This window comes from Rutilus rutilus (assembly GCF_951802725.1).
Source record: "Rutilus rutilus genome assembly, chromosome: 13".
NCBI lineage: Eukaryota > Metazoa > Chordata > Actinopteri > Cypriniformes > Leuciscidae > Rutilus > Rutilus rutilus.
This window is the reverse complement of record NC_140218.1, coordinates 17489614-17506542: the sequence shown is the minus strand read 5'-3', so window position 1 is coordinate 17506542 and position 16929 is coordinate 17489614. Positions and strand designations below refer to the sequence as shown.

Sequence of the window (16929 nt, the reverse complement as noted above, 5' to 3'; positions counted from 1 at the left end):
TTTGTAATGTAAAAATTTAAATAAATGTATAACTCATTAAAATAAAAATGTTGAATTGAATAATTTTTGCATGATAGAAATGTATTGACAATATAAAAACGTCTACTAATTCACAGAAAACAGCCTGTGAACTGTAAACATTAAAATATGCCATGGACAAATTAACACAGTTAACTACAGTTAACACAACTGTAACAGACTGCACAATAACAGACCATTAAATAAAAAAAATAATTCAAATAAATTGATAAAAATATCAATTATAAAAATATATAAATATTAGATTAAAAACTTAAAATAAAAAATTAAACAAAATTTTGAAATATTGCAATACAAGTAAATTAAATAAGTTTTATTACTAAAACTGAACCAAAATTAAAATGTAACCTGAACATAAAGTCATTTATGGTTTACAGTGGTTGTGGAGTAGTAGATAGATATAGAGATGTGTTTGGGAGGAATTTTTGTTTTCTACAATTGAGAGAGGACACATTCAATCCAGTGGGGCCTGTGTAAAAAAACTGATGACTCAAAAATGTCTTTGTGTGGGATCAGCAGGTCCACCTGTTGCATGTGACTACCCACAATTCTTCTCATTTCTCACAGTTGAAATACAATTGAACTTTTCCTGTTTTCTTTGACAGATCTCTCACATACTATCCATTCGCTCTCAGCAGGTTGCTACATATCCTTGCAGTCTTAATAAACAGGAATCCACAGGCTCGTTTGGTATTTGGCGTGTCCCAAATATTCAGCCAGACCCTCATCTCAACAACTCCACACCATCAGAACGCTAAGCCTGGGAGTGAGCAGCTCAAAAGTCTGCAGGGCCACAGGAATCTACTGTAGGATATTTATAGGTATCAGAGAGCCAGCTGCTGCAGTCCCCTCGACTGACTCGAAGAACCCGGCATGGCCCCCCCGAGCGAGTTCAAGCCTTGATTCGATCCAGACAAACACATTCCACCAGCAGAGCGCAGGGTGGCGAGGTCAGTTGGCTAGGTGGGCGGAAAAAAAAGGGTGACTGACGAATGGGATGCATATGCTGCTGTCATAGCAACAATCCAAACAACAACATTACAACAACCTTTCCTGCTCCTGCTGTAACAAAAGTGACGGATCAGCCCAGAAATAGAGAAATGTGGTGTTTTTTCCACTTCAAAGTGCGCATGGATAGAAGAGAGAAGGGAAAGAGGTGCGGATTATACATAAATAGTCAATGGTTTAATTAAGCACAAGGTTCTCTGCAGATGAGGACGTTTGAGCCCCCTGCAATGAGTAAATCACCAGAAGCACCTATGGGACACTGGCTAATCTCACAGTCTTCATCTATTATTCAGTGGAAATGAGAGGGGAGGGCTGAGTACTGAGTCTCTTCTCTCTGCAAGATATCAGTTGAAAACTAGACTAGAAAGTGTATAATGAATATTCAATATACAGCACTATCTGTAAGGATTTTGCTGGTGAGTATCTGAAAAATCACCATAATTACGTGTCATTCCTTAGCTGTGTCCGAAATCACATACTGCCAGAGTAGGTAGTTCATCTGATTAAAGTGCCCGCTCTCTAAACCCCTCCTTTCCGAGAGCTTCCTCTGCTCTGATTGGTCAGATGGCCCATCTGTTGTGATTGGTCTACCACTTACAGCGTGTGTTGGAAACGAAACGGCAATTACCATAGCTGAATTTCAGCTCCGGAGGTTTCTTCCAAAGCCACTTCAATCAGACCATCTCGGCTTCCTCAGCACTCAGTGATACGAACACTTTTGACATATTATATTTCTTGCAATAAACTATTTGAATTTAATTCAAACGCAACCATGCTGCGTGTCGAAGTGCTGCCCACAATCAGCTTCAACAAAACTCTAATTCAAATTTAATCTTTAATCCATTTTAGAAAAAAATATATAAATCTTGGTATATGAAATATTGTCAAAAAGCTAATAACAAATCTATTTTAATTTTAGCTTTACTAGTAAAAGGGGAGGACAAATCCACAGGACCATCCTGGTCTCAAGAGTTTTCATGAAGGCATCTTTCTCAGAAAGCTAGTTACTTATGTGCCTCTTCGGAAAGATAACTGATACGTTCCCAGGTTGCTCCTTTTCTCGTGCCCTGCATCCTCGCATGGTCAAAGTGTCGAGGACAGGCCTGTGTCATTCAGAAGAAAGAGAGGCTAAATAAAGAGTGATTACACTTCTGACCTAAGGCCAACTGGAAACTGGAGCAGTGGACACACAGGGATTTACATTACCACAGTCTTTCTGCGCCTCTTTCCTGGAACAAAACACACAGAGGGACTATAAATGCCTCTCCCATCATACACTGTGCTGTTCACCCATCATATCAGAACACTGATGAGATAGGAAGATCAGCACAGGGGCCGAAAGACCGGCAAGCCGGGCCTTGCTCACATCCGCACATGTGTGGGTCACTCACAGTCACACCTGTTTGTATCATTCTTAGAGCCTCTACTATGTTTTGTGAGACATATTCATTCTGATATTTTCAATTGAAAGCATACAGTGCTATGCATAAGTTTAGACACCCATGCTAAAGTTGACTAAAAAGAGGAATAAAAAATCATCTTTTGGAAATTGAACTTAATGCCTTAATTTAAAAAATTAGGAAAAATCCAACCTTTAAGGACACCAATTTTCTTTGTGAATGAATAATGTATCGTAAATAAATAAATGTTCTTCCTTAAAATACAGGGTGCATAAGTTTGGACACCCCTATGTTAAATTCCCATAGAGGCAGGCAGATTTTTATTTTTAAGTATAAAAAAAAAAAAATTTTTTAGGATACTATGCATCCTGATAAAGTTCCCTTGGCCTTTGGAATTAAAATAGCCCCACATCATCACATAGCCTTCACCATACCTAGAGATTGGCATGGGGTACTTTCCATGAGATCATCTCTCAATGCAAATCAAACTAGCTATTAGGCTAACTGAAATAAAACCATGCCAATCTCTAGGTATGGTGAAGGCTATGTGATGATGTGGGGCTATTTTAATTCCAAAGGCCAAGGGAACTTTATCAGGATGCATAGTATCCTAAAAAAATACTTAAAAAAATACTTAAAAATAAAAATCTGCCTGCCTCTATGGGAATTTAACATAGGGGTGTCCAAACTTATGCACCCTGTATTTTAAGGAAGAACATTTATGTATTTACGATACATTATTCATTCACAAAGAAAATTGGTGTCCTTAAAGGTTGGATTTTTCCTAATTTTTTAAATTAAGGCATTAAGTTCAATTTCCAAAAGATGATTTTTTTATTTTTATATACTAAACTTATGCATAGCACTGTAAATGCCCATTTTCAAAGCCCATATAAACACTTCCTGTTACGTATTAAAGTCCCTAAAATTTAATTGGGAAATGAAAACACAAAGAGTTCAAATTATCTCTTGCCATTCATGTCTCCTACGTCAAAACTGCTCACGCAAGCCATAGCAAAAGTTAAGGCCTGTTACCATGACGACCACCACACTGATCAGTGGGATACAGAATCATCATCTGCGTTATACAATTTAATTTTGTACCTCCCCCTCAAAGACGTGTGCTGTTTTCAATTTTCAAGCTTGAAACATCAAACCCAAATTAAGTGACAATTGTAATGCCATTAGACTGTTAAAAATTCACATATTCATGTTTGAAAATCCCTTAAATCTGGCTGAACATGTAAAAAGCTTCAAATGAAAGCATTAGGATTTGTAAATTAGACATTAAGCCACACATTAGGCCTGAGAAGATTCAATACATATGAACAGTGAACTGAGCAAGCTGTTGGCATTGGCATTCCACCACTGACGACTTGGAAAAAACAGCCCTCTATTTAATAGTTTCAATCTGTAAAAGTAAAGTCGGTCGCAACTTCTGGTTTATGCGGCCATATTTAAAATGTGTATGTTTAAGTTTTAAAGTCAAGACTGGAGAAAAACATGATCATTGACTAAATAATTATCTAAAAGGGAGAAACACTTCGCTGTGGGAATTACCTCCCTGTAAGTGTGCCCTGGGATAGAGCTGTCAGAGTGAATATTTTATTACATTACTGAAAGCAGCTGACAATCTTCTTGTTTGTATCAGGGATTCAGTATACTATATTCAAAATGTATCCTACTGTTGAATAGGGTATACCATACTACCTTAAAAGTTATAATTATTTTTAACCCAAAATAGCCAATTTTTTGTTCGAATATGAAAATGAACAGCATTCACTGGCCAAGGGTAGTGTAGCTAGCCAGGCCCATCTCCTCAAAGCTGTCTGTGAATGACAGTTTGAAGCTAACATGAGGCTAATTGCTACTGAGGTGGCTGAACTGAGTGAATAACCTCTCAAAACAGCCTCTCAACTCACACAATTATGTTTAGATAAAACGCTTGAGCAGACCACAAACCATCAGCCAACGGAGAGCCGGTCATTATGCAAATACAAAACTAAACGTGCTATTCACTCCTCCCAAACAATGTCCTGACCCCAATCCCCAGTCCTCTTCAGCTGAGACCAGCTTAATGTCATGTGATCATCAAAAACGAAGTCTGATTGGACGTTTAACTCACTTGCACACACAAATACAACAGTGGTTCGGCAAGATATTCCAGAGAGAAACAATTATGCAAATGCTCACTTTCTGCAGCCAATTGACAAACCAACTCAGGGGTGAATTGGCACAATGACACAAAAACACACACACACACGTTTGTCTTCCTGCTAGGAAGCCTGGGTACAGATGCACGAAGAAGGCTAATGGCTTTCATCACTGTAGGAAACTCAAGCAGGAGGGATTTTAAATGAGTTAGCAGACTACACCAGCTGACCTGCATGTGCACAGGAAAAGCTTAGAGGAAAGAATGAAAAACCCATCTGTCTGCTCAAAGCGCATCAACTTTCAGACTGTGATGATAAACCTGGGCTTATTTCAGATAGTGTGAGATGACCTGAGAATCGCAGGCATGCCCGGCCTAATGCGGTGGAATATGTGTCTCCTGCTCCGGACCCCATGAGACTTTGCTCTTTAGTCCAGAGGCAAATCAATATCCACTGCTAACAGCCTGCAGTGGTTTTAAGGCATTATTATACGACAAACAAAAAAACAGGCATTAAACATCTGAAATATATCCTCAGGAGTACCTTAAGTTGCAGAGGAAAGTACATTTTAGCTGCTTACAGAAAACTTTTGGTTCCAGAAAAAGTTTCTGTACTATTGATTAACCATTGGATTTAAAATCCACTGCCAGGATTTTACAATTAGCCACTTTTTGTTATACAGTGCACAACAGAAAATACCCAAGAAGACCAACATATAGCAAAACAAATATCCACCTGCCAAGATTTACACCCAGAATGGCATCTGCGAACACAGATCTACTGTATACTGCCGTTTCCTTAAGAGGAAAGCTTAAACTGGACAGAGTGTGTTCCCATCTGGAATGATCTGTGGACTGAACACCCATCTGCCTGTTGAGGCAGTAGAGAGCAACACACAGGCTCCACTTTCTTCTCACAGGTGCTGAAGATCAAAAGCAACCACAAATCATCATGAAACTAGCAAATGCCAAGGGTGTATAGCAGCTTGAACCACACGGGCTGTGCCCACAAACCCTTGAGGAGTTTGTCACTCTTCTCTTTTCACCATTACTAGCAAAGTGATACTGTTATTATGTACTACAACATGTGGATTAGAAGGTTAAACCAATGACTCTTTCGAAACAGCAAGAGAACAGAGTATTAATATATCAATGCAATATTGCACTGAGCAATGGAAAACACCAGTGCAGAGATGTTGTGGTGCACAAAAAGAAGTGCGACTTCCTCCCATCACTGCAAGTTCCTCATAAACATCGTACTGCTGTTTGACATCATAACAATATCTGATTGTTTATGGAAGGGCATTTCAGGATACAGACAGAGCTTTAAGCTCATCCACTTGCTTCTGAGCAGTGTTGGGCTCAGTTACTGCTTTTGAGAAGTCTCAGTGAAGCCTCAGCATGCCGTCCACGCAGATTTCATGTCGGCTACTGAAAGAGAATGAAAACAGGAAGGCTGAAGAACAATACTGAGCTCAAGCACCGCCGCCAGAGAATGCCAGGCCCTGTACAAAACATGAGGTCATCTGTTATGACTTTATAGAGGCCTATGAAGTTATTCAGAGACCTACCACAATGAAACTCTTGAAAAAGACATTTTATATTTTTTTAGGTAGAGAAGGTGAGTATAGGGCTGGATGGTATGACTCTACATACACCATGCTACAGATTTGTACAACTGTCAGATTTAACAGGACTGCTTTTCTTGACTCGAAAAGTTTGATTTATGAGATTCGATCATGTTTGATTAAAGCAGACAGGAGAGAGGTGGTTCGGTGGGGACTGAATGAGAGCACTGAATGATTGAATGATTATCTCCAGCACTGGATATAAGTGAAATAAGGGAGATGCGAGATAGAAATCACTAGAAAAGCGAAGCTCTACCCAGCTGTCAAGATGTCATCCGGAGTGCCCTGTCTATTTCTGTAGCACCAGATGGCAAGTGCTGCCTCACATACTGACAGCACCTCAGCGAAAGGAAGGAATGGGCAGATTTCTGAACTCAGACCTTCCTGACACACTACACTCTGCAAATTGTCATGGGACACGTGCTAGCCTACAGTATATACACAAACACAAACGTATATACGTACGTGTATGTGTCAAGAACATGCCAGCAATAAAGAAGGTAAATTGAAAGTTGAAAATGCTGAATTTCTTGCATCCAGTAGATTGTGTATGGTGGATACTTCTGTGATTTGCAAACTATTCTTATTCTGAATTCCTGAAGCACAGCCAAGTTCATGTCAGCACCGTACATACAGTGTGACGATAATGTGCCTACATACATACACAAACATACTGTACACCAGAGAAAACAGCATCAGGTTCAGAGCAGCATATTATTTGTCAGTGCCAGAGAGAGAGTATGACACCTCTTCAGTTTCAGTCAAGACCAGCAGACACGTTCCACTCCTTATAAAACCACCACGCCAGTGGAAACGGGAAAGTCCAGGAAGCTGAACTCGTTTTACAGATCACCCAGCTAAACATAGGCTGACGAATAAAGACTGCAGAGTTTGATAGTACCTCATCTTATTGAATGACTCAACAATATTGTTATATAAACATTAAATTAAATAAATAAATAACAATTTAATTAATAATTTAAAAATTGTTATTATCACTACTGCTAATAGGAAGAACATTAACTTCACATTCTTGAATGGCCCAAAACATTTTTTAAATAATAGTTAAAATTATTAAATAAATAAAAATTAACCTATTAATAATTTTATATTTTCAATAAATTATTATTGGTACATTATTATTATAAGTTACATTATTGAAAAATGTATGTATTTTGTTGCTGCCTCTTCATAAAAGCAATAGGCTAATACCCTGGTAATCCAGAGTTCTCGCGAGAGCACAAGTTGAATTTGCTCAGCGAGTTACTCTGGTGTCGAGTAATGATGCTCATTAAATATGCCCCTCGATCTGAGCTGCACCAATCACATCGGGTTATCTGATATAGGCGGGCCAGAGGCGAGCTAAACAGATGATGACAGCGCTGTGACGTCGAAGTCATTAGTAAACATTGCAAGATGGCTATGGATGAACACCAGTTGTTTGAAACGGCTTTGGCCGCTACAATGAACGAGTTAGACTTGGCTTTTTATCTAAGACAGGAACAGAAGACGCCGCTCGAATCGTTCCTTTGCAAGAAGGACGTTTTTGCTGTTTTGCCGACCGGATACGGTAAGAGTATAATCTACCAGTTAGCTCCGCTGGTAGCTGGGGTTTATTGTTGTGATTGGTCGTAGTGTTATCCAATTGCGTGCAGTGAGATTTTCAAATGCACGCTCGGTGCCGCCCCTTGAGCTGGGCGATTTTCATTAGTCGACGCCAGACCATTAATCTTTTAGATTTAGGTCTGGATTTCCAAGCTAATAGGCTAACTAAGTTACAGAAGGATGTGCACTACTATAAACTGTTATAACCACTCACATTGTAGTTAACAAGACCCTGACTATGGTAAAATCATTGCCATGCACAGCCTCTTGATTGCTTCATTTCAGAACATGAATTCCACTCACAATAATGATCAATATTTAGGCCAAGAGAAAGACAAGGAGCAAAGACAGAGAAACAGAATAACTCTGAGCCCACATGTTTTTGTTCATTGGGCTTTGGGTTTGCTCGTCTCTTTGTGTCTACACCAACACCATGATGACTTCGGCCTGATGTGAACTGAGAGATCCTTAAACTCCTCCCACCACAAAAATGAAGTGAACTTTAAAAGAGCTGTTCATCATCCTGCCCACTATACAGCTTCAGCATTTGGACGACAACACTGTTAGATGCATTGGTCTTTGGTCTGTGGGATTCAATGGACGGCGAGTTTGAGTCAGCACTCTTCGCACCATGAGTTAACGCTACCAAGAGACCTGATGCCTAATCCTAGATGACTAATAACACCATTCTAACATCTAAGGAACAGCAGAAGTGATTAATTAAACTCCTTTCTTTGTAAACTCAAGGTTAGCTGAAGGGCATTGAAAGCATGTGATACCGCAATTTTCGACGCGAGTGCAGATCAGGCGTCCATCTCCAGACAGAGTCCAGACTACAGGTACACCATGCCAAATGACTGGCGGCCAGGACAGACTCAATGTTTTTCTACTACATTCTGCTTTTCATTGCCATGAATAATACAGAATGAATAAAAGTAGTGGCCACGATTAGCCGTGCCTGGACTACAAAGCTCTATCTGCTGCCACTCTCACATTCAGTTCCCAGTTCACTAGGATTCTAAGACAGAAACCAGCATTGGAGAGAGAGACAGAGAGAGATGGTAGTGAACGATAGTTGGAAAGTGAGAGAATCAATGGGTAAAGCAAAGGAGACAAAGAAAGGTATTAGAGCAGGGACTCACAAATGTTTTGTCAGTCGAACCCCTTTGACCTAAAATATTTACTAGAATTACGCCCCGAGATTTTAAAATGAATATTTAAAAAAGAAAAATGAACAAAACATTTGCATGTTCACGGTTCTCTGATGACGGTTAAGGTTATTGGTCATTTTATTAATGACCAATAATGATTAATTATTATGATTAATTATTACATTACAAAGCAGAGGGTTCCAACTATGAATAGTTTTTATAATTTATTTTAAAAAAAACAAATGTTATGAGTCACTGTTGTTTTGTATTTTGTTGTGCTTTGTAATAAACCTTTCAAAAATCTGAGGTCAGAAAGATTTTTTTATGTTTTTGAAAGAAGCATTTTATGCTCATCAAGACTGCATTTATTTAATCAAAAACACAGTAAAAAAAAACAGCAATATTATTAAATACTATTAATTTACAACTAAAATACTTTTATCTGTTTTGATATTTTAAAATGTAATTTATCCTGTGATGTCAAAGCTGAACTTCCAGCATCATTACTCCAGTCTTCAGTGTCACATGATCTGAAATCATGAAATCATTCTAATATGCTGCTTTGGTGCTCAAGAAACGTTTCTTACTATTCAATGTGGTGAAAAGAGTGATATTTTTTATAAGTATAAAGTTGAAAAAAACAGCATTTATTTGAAATATAATTTTTTTGTAACAGTGTAAAAGTCTATTATTGATAGTTTTAATCAATTTAATGCATCCCTCCCTGTTGCATAAAACAATATGAATTTCTTTCACACACAAAAATAACAAATAACTGACCCCAATTTTCTAAACGGTAGTGTACAATAATTTAAGTAGCACTTTTCACAATCTAATCAATCCTTTTCTCACTGAATATCACATTTCATTCAGAAATGTGTCACATTAAATAAGTAAAAAGGAGTAGTGATTGTAGTTTCATGATGACTTTAAGATTCACTGGAGCAGAATAACAAGTAATAACTGCTGTTTTTCTAACTCACTGCAGACAGTCCAGGAAGTGGAATGTCATTTTACATCAATAAGATTAATTGTGAACATGAGGTGATATAACCGCTTGTCCTTAACTTCCACAAGGAGGAGGTGAAAACATGACTCTCAGTCTGACGTGGATGGAGAACTGTTGTGGCCTAATTTCATCCGCTTTGCAGTTGCTGTCTATGCATCCATGTCTTTATAGCAGAAAGAAAATACCACCATTCCAAGCACGACCCTGTGATGCTCTCTCACATTCTCGTGCACGTGACGAAGGCCGGACCTCCCACCCGCCCTCCGGCTCATCTCATCCTGCACCACTCCAGTAGATCAACCCCGCTATATGGGTAATTACAGACCAGACTGGCACAGCAAACAGCCGGCTTCCCTGTACAAGGAAATGTCCTGTGTAAATAGATTATCTTTGGATGATAAGAAAACTGCATTTACATAGAAATTCATCTGCAAGATTTATGAAATCTATCAAATTTACCATAATAACCATGGTTTCTGGATACTAAAGCTGCCCCCAACCCTAACCCTAAAGCTGACCCTGTTAAAAATCAGCATTTTAAACCCATGACACACCAACAGACACAGCGACAGTCGGGCAATGTCTGGCCTTCTTTGAACGTCGGTTGCCTCTAGTTGGACGCCATCTGGGTTTTTTGGCCCGATTCAGCATGTTGAATCGGCGGCGGTGAGAGAGAGAACTCTGATTGGCTGTTCAGCTTAGCGTCAGTGCACAAGAATAAAAGTGAAAGCGATGAAAGCGAGCAAAGAAGCCCAGACAGCACAGGCTGTTATAATTTCACGTCATCTTGCCTGAGCATTCCAATGCGTAAATATTTTCATAAAATTCCAACTGGAATTAAGAAAGTGATCAGCATGACTGACATTCAAAATGGTCACCAAGCCCTGACTTGTTCACAGTTTGTATATCTGTAGTTCTAGTTTCAGTTTCCCTTTTTGAATGACGAAAATACCTATTGATATCTGCTGATGTAGACACTGATATTCTTAAACGCAGGCAGAGAACACACGTGCTAGTTGACAGTGGCAAGTAGTCCTTTTGGTGTGTTTAAGCGCAGATTTTTGGCCGACTCACAGCCGACGAGAGGCAACACGGTCAGCTTTCGCCACCGCTAGTTCTTTGACATCAGCTTGGCATGTCCCAGGCTTTAGAGCAAAAACATCAAGGACAGACTGAAGTTCTGCAGGAAGTACAAGAATTGGACAGGAGAAAATGGTGCAAAGTTATTTTCTCTGATGAAGGCCCCTTCTGACTGTTTGGGACATCTGGAAAATCAATTGTCCAGAGAAGAAAAGGTGAACGCTACCAAGAGTCCTGTGTCGTGCCAGCAGTGAAGCATCCTGAGACAATACATGTGTGGGGTTGCTTTTCAGTCCCATGCATAAACAATGGTATCAAAACATCCTGCAAGAGCAACTTCTCCCAATGATCCAGGAGCAATTCTGTGATGATCTGTGCATTTTCTAGCATGATGGAGCACCTTGTCATAAGGCAAGAATCAAGTGGCTCTGAGATCATTTCATTAAAAATTTGGATCCATGGTCCAGGCAACCTCCTGGATCTTAATCCTGTAGAGAACCTGTGGTCAATCCTCAAGAGGCGAGTGGACAAACAAAAGTCCACAACTCTGAGCACTAATAAGGAAAGAATGGATCGACATCAGTCAGGATTTGGCCCAGATGCTGATGCATGCCAGAGCGAATTGCAGAGGTTATGAAGGACATATTGTTTACCAGTATACCATAGAAATAGCCTGGGTGCCAGCCCGAACCCCGCCCACAACATTTTTTGGTCGGGAAGTTCGGTCTGGACTCGATCCGTTGAGGAGTAATTATGCTCGGCTCCCAGAAGGCCGAGCCAATCAAATTGCCAGGGCGGGCTTTAATCGATGATGGACAGATGATCTGCGGTTTCGTAATCACCCACGTCACCAAAGAGCGCTTGGGTTGAATTGGTTTTCAACAAAGACGACTGCAGCAGGAGAATTGAGATGTTTAGATTCCGCTATGTTTAGGAGAATTGAGGTGTTTAGATCGCGTCTGTTATAAAAGAAATCGACAGCGCATTAATTTTAAAAGACGAACAACAGAGAACCGCAATCAAGGCATTTGTCGATCGGAAAGATGTGTTTGCCGTCCTTCCTACGGGATTCGGCAAAAGTTTCATTTATCAGCTGACTCCGATGGTCGCTAAGAAGATGGGACGAAATGAAGAATGAAAACCCTGTGGTCATTGTGGTTTCTCCTTTGGTCGCACTCATGGAGTGCTTTATTATTACTTTACTCATTACTTTACTACTTCTTCCTGCGTGTGTGCAGTTGAGCTCGGTCCACAACGGTGTTGCTTCGCTCTACATACGTCACTTACTGCGTTGCTCTGATTGGTTGTAGGTCTATCCAATTGAGTGCAGAGTTTTGTTTTTTTCCTGGTTCGGTTAAGACACGCCTCAAAGCCCTATGGAGCAGTATCAGACTCACATTCTGCCTAGAATATAAGTATGACGAAGTCAGGCTACCATAGAAACGTGAAAAAAGCAAACTTTGCGAAGCTCAAAATTTATGTCACTGTTAAAACTTTTGGCCACGGCTATACACTGCAACAAGCTCAGGGAAGGGAAATGATTATAAATAATTATACTTCATTCACTGAAAAGTATAGATTAATAGTTAGTGTAATCTAAAATACCCAATATTTACGTGTGCTATTTTTATGCTTATCAGAGTTTTGCAGCATTAGTATAGCAACATGATAATGTCAAACTCTTTGTAAATATATTGCAAACCAGTGTACTTTAGAAATACAAGAGTTCATGAGAAACTGCAAATCTGTGATGACAATTATATGTGTGTTTTAAATGAATATGAATGTAGGGCGACTTCGGATCATCACTCATATTTCATATATTCACAAGCTGCTGTGGTCTTTAAGTGTTTATGAGCCTGTTCGTTTCTACAGCTGGTCAGAGAGCCCCAACTTATGCTATTAGCGAGGTTTTATTTTTGGCCTGCAGTAAATCAGAAACACAGTTCATCACAGTACATCAGTTGAAAAAATAACTTGAGAGTATTTCTCACACACACACACACTGCATCCCAAGCCAGTTTCTTCAGATGTTCAATTTTAATTCTTTGTACATGGACAAGCTGCTCAGATAAGACACAGAGAGCAAGACAACGCACTAGGTTTGAGACGCAGCCGGTGTTTAAGAGTTACAGATGGGGAGTGATAAAGGGAACAAATGTAATAAGACATTGCCAGCAACTTGACTGCTGGTCAAAGATTGAGGTATACCGGTGATGGTCTGCAACAGCTGTTCTACATCGAACCTTTTTTTGTTTTTTTTCAAGCATCACAGTGTGAGGAACCAAAAAAGGAAGCTAAATGGAAAACAGCTGACAAGAAGGGCAGAAATGAGGCATCACAGAAAAAGCAGAACTGCCAAGTACTAAGAGAGAAAAACTGAAGCCACATTCCTGGGTTAAACTACTTATTACAAAATCAAACCTCAGATTAGAGCATAGAGCTGTCATGATCATGACATATTGGCTGACAAAAGGGGGCAGATTGACATGTAGGCTATAAAATATTTTAAATATTAATAAAATATTCACACATTTTAGAATCAACTACATGTTAGAAAACCTATATAATAATTATTATAATAATTATTATTATTATTATTATTATTATTATTAATAGTAGTAGTAGCAGTAGAATGAAAATTAGAATATCCGACCATAATACATTTATGTCTTGACTTGTAATGGCAAAAAAAATTTTTTTAAACTTAAGTGCTAATACGTTAATTAGGAGCACAAATAAAGGCATAAAATGCACATTAAATGTGTTTATATTTTCATCATTTCAATATTTGCTTAAAATTCCCTTATTTTGGAAGGCATTCAAGGCAATATATGATTGTAATTTAAAGTGCATATAATAATCATGGTAATTTCAAATCATGGTGATTAGAAGGGTTGAGAAGGGCAATTATGTAATAATGGCAACAGGCCTACCTTACATCATCACACAGTCCTAAAGGAAAGATGATATACTTAGATGATTTAAAGATGAAAAAAAAAAACCTTAAAACCAATTCTTAATATAGACAATATCTTAAAATGAAATGTAAGTAGATCATCTTGAATTGGGATTTTAATTAGAGTCACCAAATTTCTCCAAACTGAGAAGTCCATCTACCGGGTTGAGTGGCAGGTGCAGCTGTAATCTGCAAGGTGAGAAGTGGCATTTTGAGTTTACACCCATGCACCTGCAATGGTCACTGGGATTAATGCAGGAGTCTGGTGACCTCAGGTACGCTCACGGGATTACATCCGTAATCAGGTCAATCGTTTCTGTCTGCACTTAAAGCCCAAGAGCAAGATGACCTTCCAAGTGTCCGAACCACATCAATCTATGAATTCCTTTCACCTTTTTCTCTCTCTCTCTCTCTCTCTCAATCAATAAAAGCTTTTCTGTCTCTCAATTTCAGTGTGCAAAGCTTTTACAGACAACTCTTCCCCTCCTGTGTCTGTGATGGCGGTCCCCAAGGGCCTGCTGTCAGGATGACTCCATCCACCATCTCATTAGCAGAGATGAAACAGTCTAAAATAAGAGGTCAGAGTAGTATTAGCTACAGGAACACCATTTTATATACTAACAGAATTTCCAAAGTATGCAGCTAGTACTGTTGCTAATGTGGTTGCTAGACCATTATGGTTGGTTACTTATTGGTCAAATGATCCCATCCACAAGCCTCTAAGGCTACGTTCACACTGTCAGATTTTGGGATTGACATCCGCATTTACTTACAGGTGTGAATCTCGAAATGCTCACAGCAACTCACAGTAGCGTCTCGAATAACTGTCTGTATGAACGTGCAATGGGAGTCAAGCCTGTATTCTCGATCAGTCAGCATAGCGCCAGAGACCAAAGTAATATCAAAGATGGCAACGTCCATAAAACTGAAGTGTCTTATCACTTTTGACACGAAAAGATTCCAATCTAGCAGCGAGTTCATACATCAAACCTTCATGAACCGACAGCAGTTTTTATATCTGGCTGGAGAGTGGAGCATTTGAGTCGCAAATAGAACACAAGACTGACGGGAGCAGCTCCGGTGGAGAACAGTGACTGTAAGTTACCGAAAGCGAAACCACAAACGAAAACCTGCAACACACGATGTTGAAACGAGAAACGAGTTTGTGCAGTGCAGAGCATCTCTCTCAGACTGCATTACGTGACGTGACAGACAACTAATTGTCCAGTCCGGTTCCGTTCACACAGCACAGGTTTTCTGAGAAAGCGGTTGTGAGTCCTGAAAATGTGAGTTTGGTTATAGAATGCATTTTTCACAACTTGCAGATATGAGTTGTAATGTTTTTTCGATAGACATATAGACCCCTTTTCAGTTGGTAAACATGGTGATGTTTTTTTGTGGGCGGAGCTTAGGCGGAGGCAGAACGATCCCTCTGGCCGCTTCACTAACGTTAGTGTGCAAGTTTTGTTAGCTTGTTTTTTAACAATGACTGGAGAAAATCCGATTTTATCTTTATGTGCAAGGTCACTCACTGTCCAGGACCGCGATTGTTATTTGCAAAAGTTAATTTTAACGGACATCCCAGATTGGCGGACCCGGCATACACGCTCAGTCAACGGATGGACGATCTGACAGGATTAATGTTAACGCTACCTCCGGTTGAGTGGCCTGACTTCTACACCTACCCAATAGAGAAACTGAGGGCATATACATATTTAGATGCCTATAACTGTACTAAATGGTCACGTACACGACTTGTGTTGTAGCCTACGATCCGCAGTTCTGCCTAGCCAGCGCCACGGCCAGACAGAAGACGACAATGTAAAGAGTGACATTACAGTGCAATTTTAATGATGTGAATATTTTCTAGAAATAAAAATTCCAGATACTATGTGATTTGATTACACTTTCTTACTAGGTTCTTCAAAAAGTCTATTCACAATCAATCAAAACAATGTATACAATCATAGATGATTCACAAATAATCACAATAATTTAGAAATTTCAAATTGGAGCCTGTACTACGTCGATTCTTGCACCCAACAACACAACAAGATGACATTTAATAACAATAATAATAATTTAAGCTCCTTATTATGTAGCCGAATCTGTGCTGGTTTGTATTGGCGGCCTCCAGTTTTCCGTTTGTTTTGCCTCCAGCTAACGCCGTGAAGTAATTGTGACGTCGGCGCAAAAGGGGTCTATTCATGTCATATTTATTTTTATTTGTCAACATTTTCATAACAGTGTTTTAATTAAAGTATTTTCATTATCGCCATGATGGACACGCCCTCCCCCCCACTTATTTTTGATACCAAACAATACTCGAAAGTCGAAATGATATATTGACAAAAATGTCCATGATCCCTATTGTGAACCAAACAACACTGGAGCCCATTGACTTCCATTGTATGAACAAAAAAATATTTCTCAAAATATAATTTATGTTCCACAGTACAAAAAAGTATTTTATTTAAATAATAAAAAATAAAAAAAGTTGAAAGATATTTTAAAGAATGTTGGTAACGGTAGCCTTTGATTTCCATAGTAGGAAAAAAAGTCAATGGTTACTCTCAACTGTCTGGTTACCAGTACCAAAATTCTTTAAAATATCTTATTTTGTGTTCAACAGAAGAATTAAACTCATACAGGTTTGGAACAACTTGAGAGTGAGTAAGTTATGACAAAATGTACATTTTTGGGTGAACTAGGCTATCCCTTTAAATCCCCCACTCAATAATCTTTGCTGATATTTGTTCACGACACCACTGCTGAAGATGAAAAGAGAGATGAGTTTTCATTCCCTCAACAGTTTTCCCTTCATAAAGGAAAAGGTCACAATAACAATAGATTCAGTGCAAGAGGCCAAGATCTCTCAAGAGAGATGTGAGAGAGAAA

General features: G+C 39.1%; 1 protein-coding gene across 8 annotated transcripts in view; it reads right to left on the bottom strand.

Annotated features, from left to right (window-relative positions):
• The window catches only part of kif1b (kinesin family member 1B), a 69968-nt gene that overhangs the window by 46038 nt on the left and 7001 nt on the right, over positions 1–16929 (bottom strand). The window lies entirely within an intron of this gene.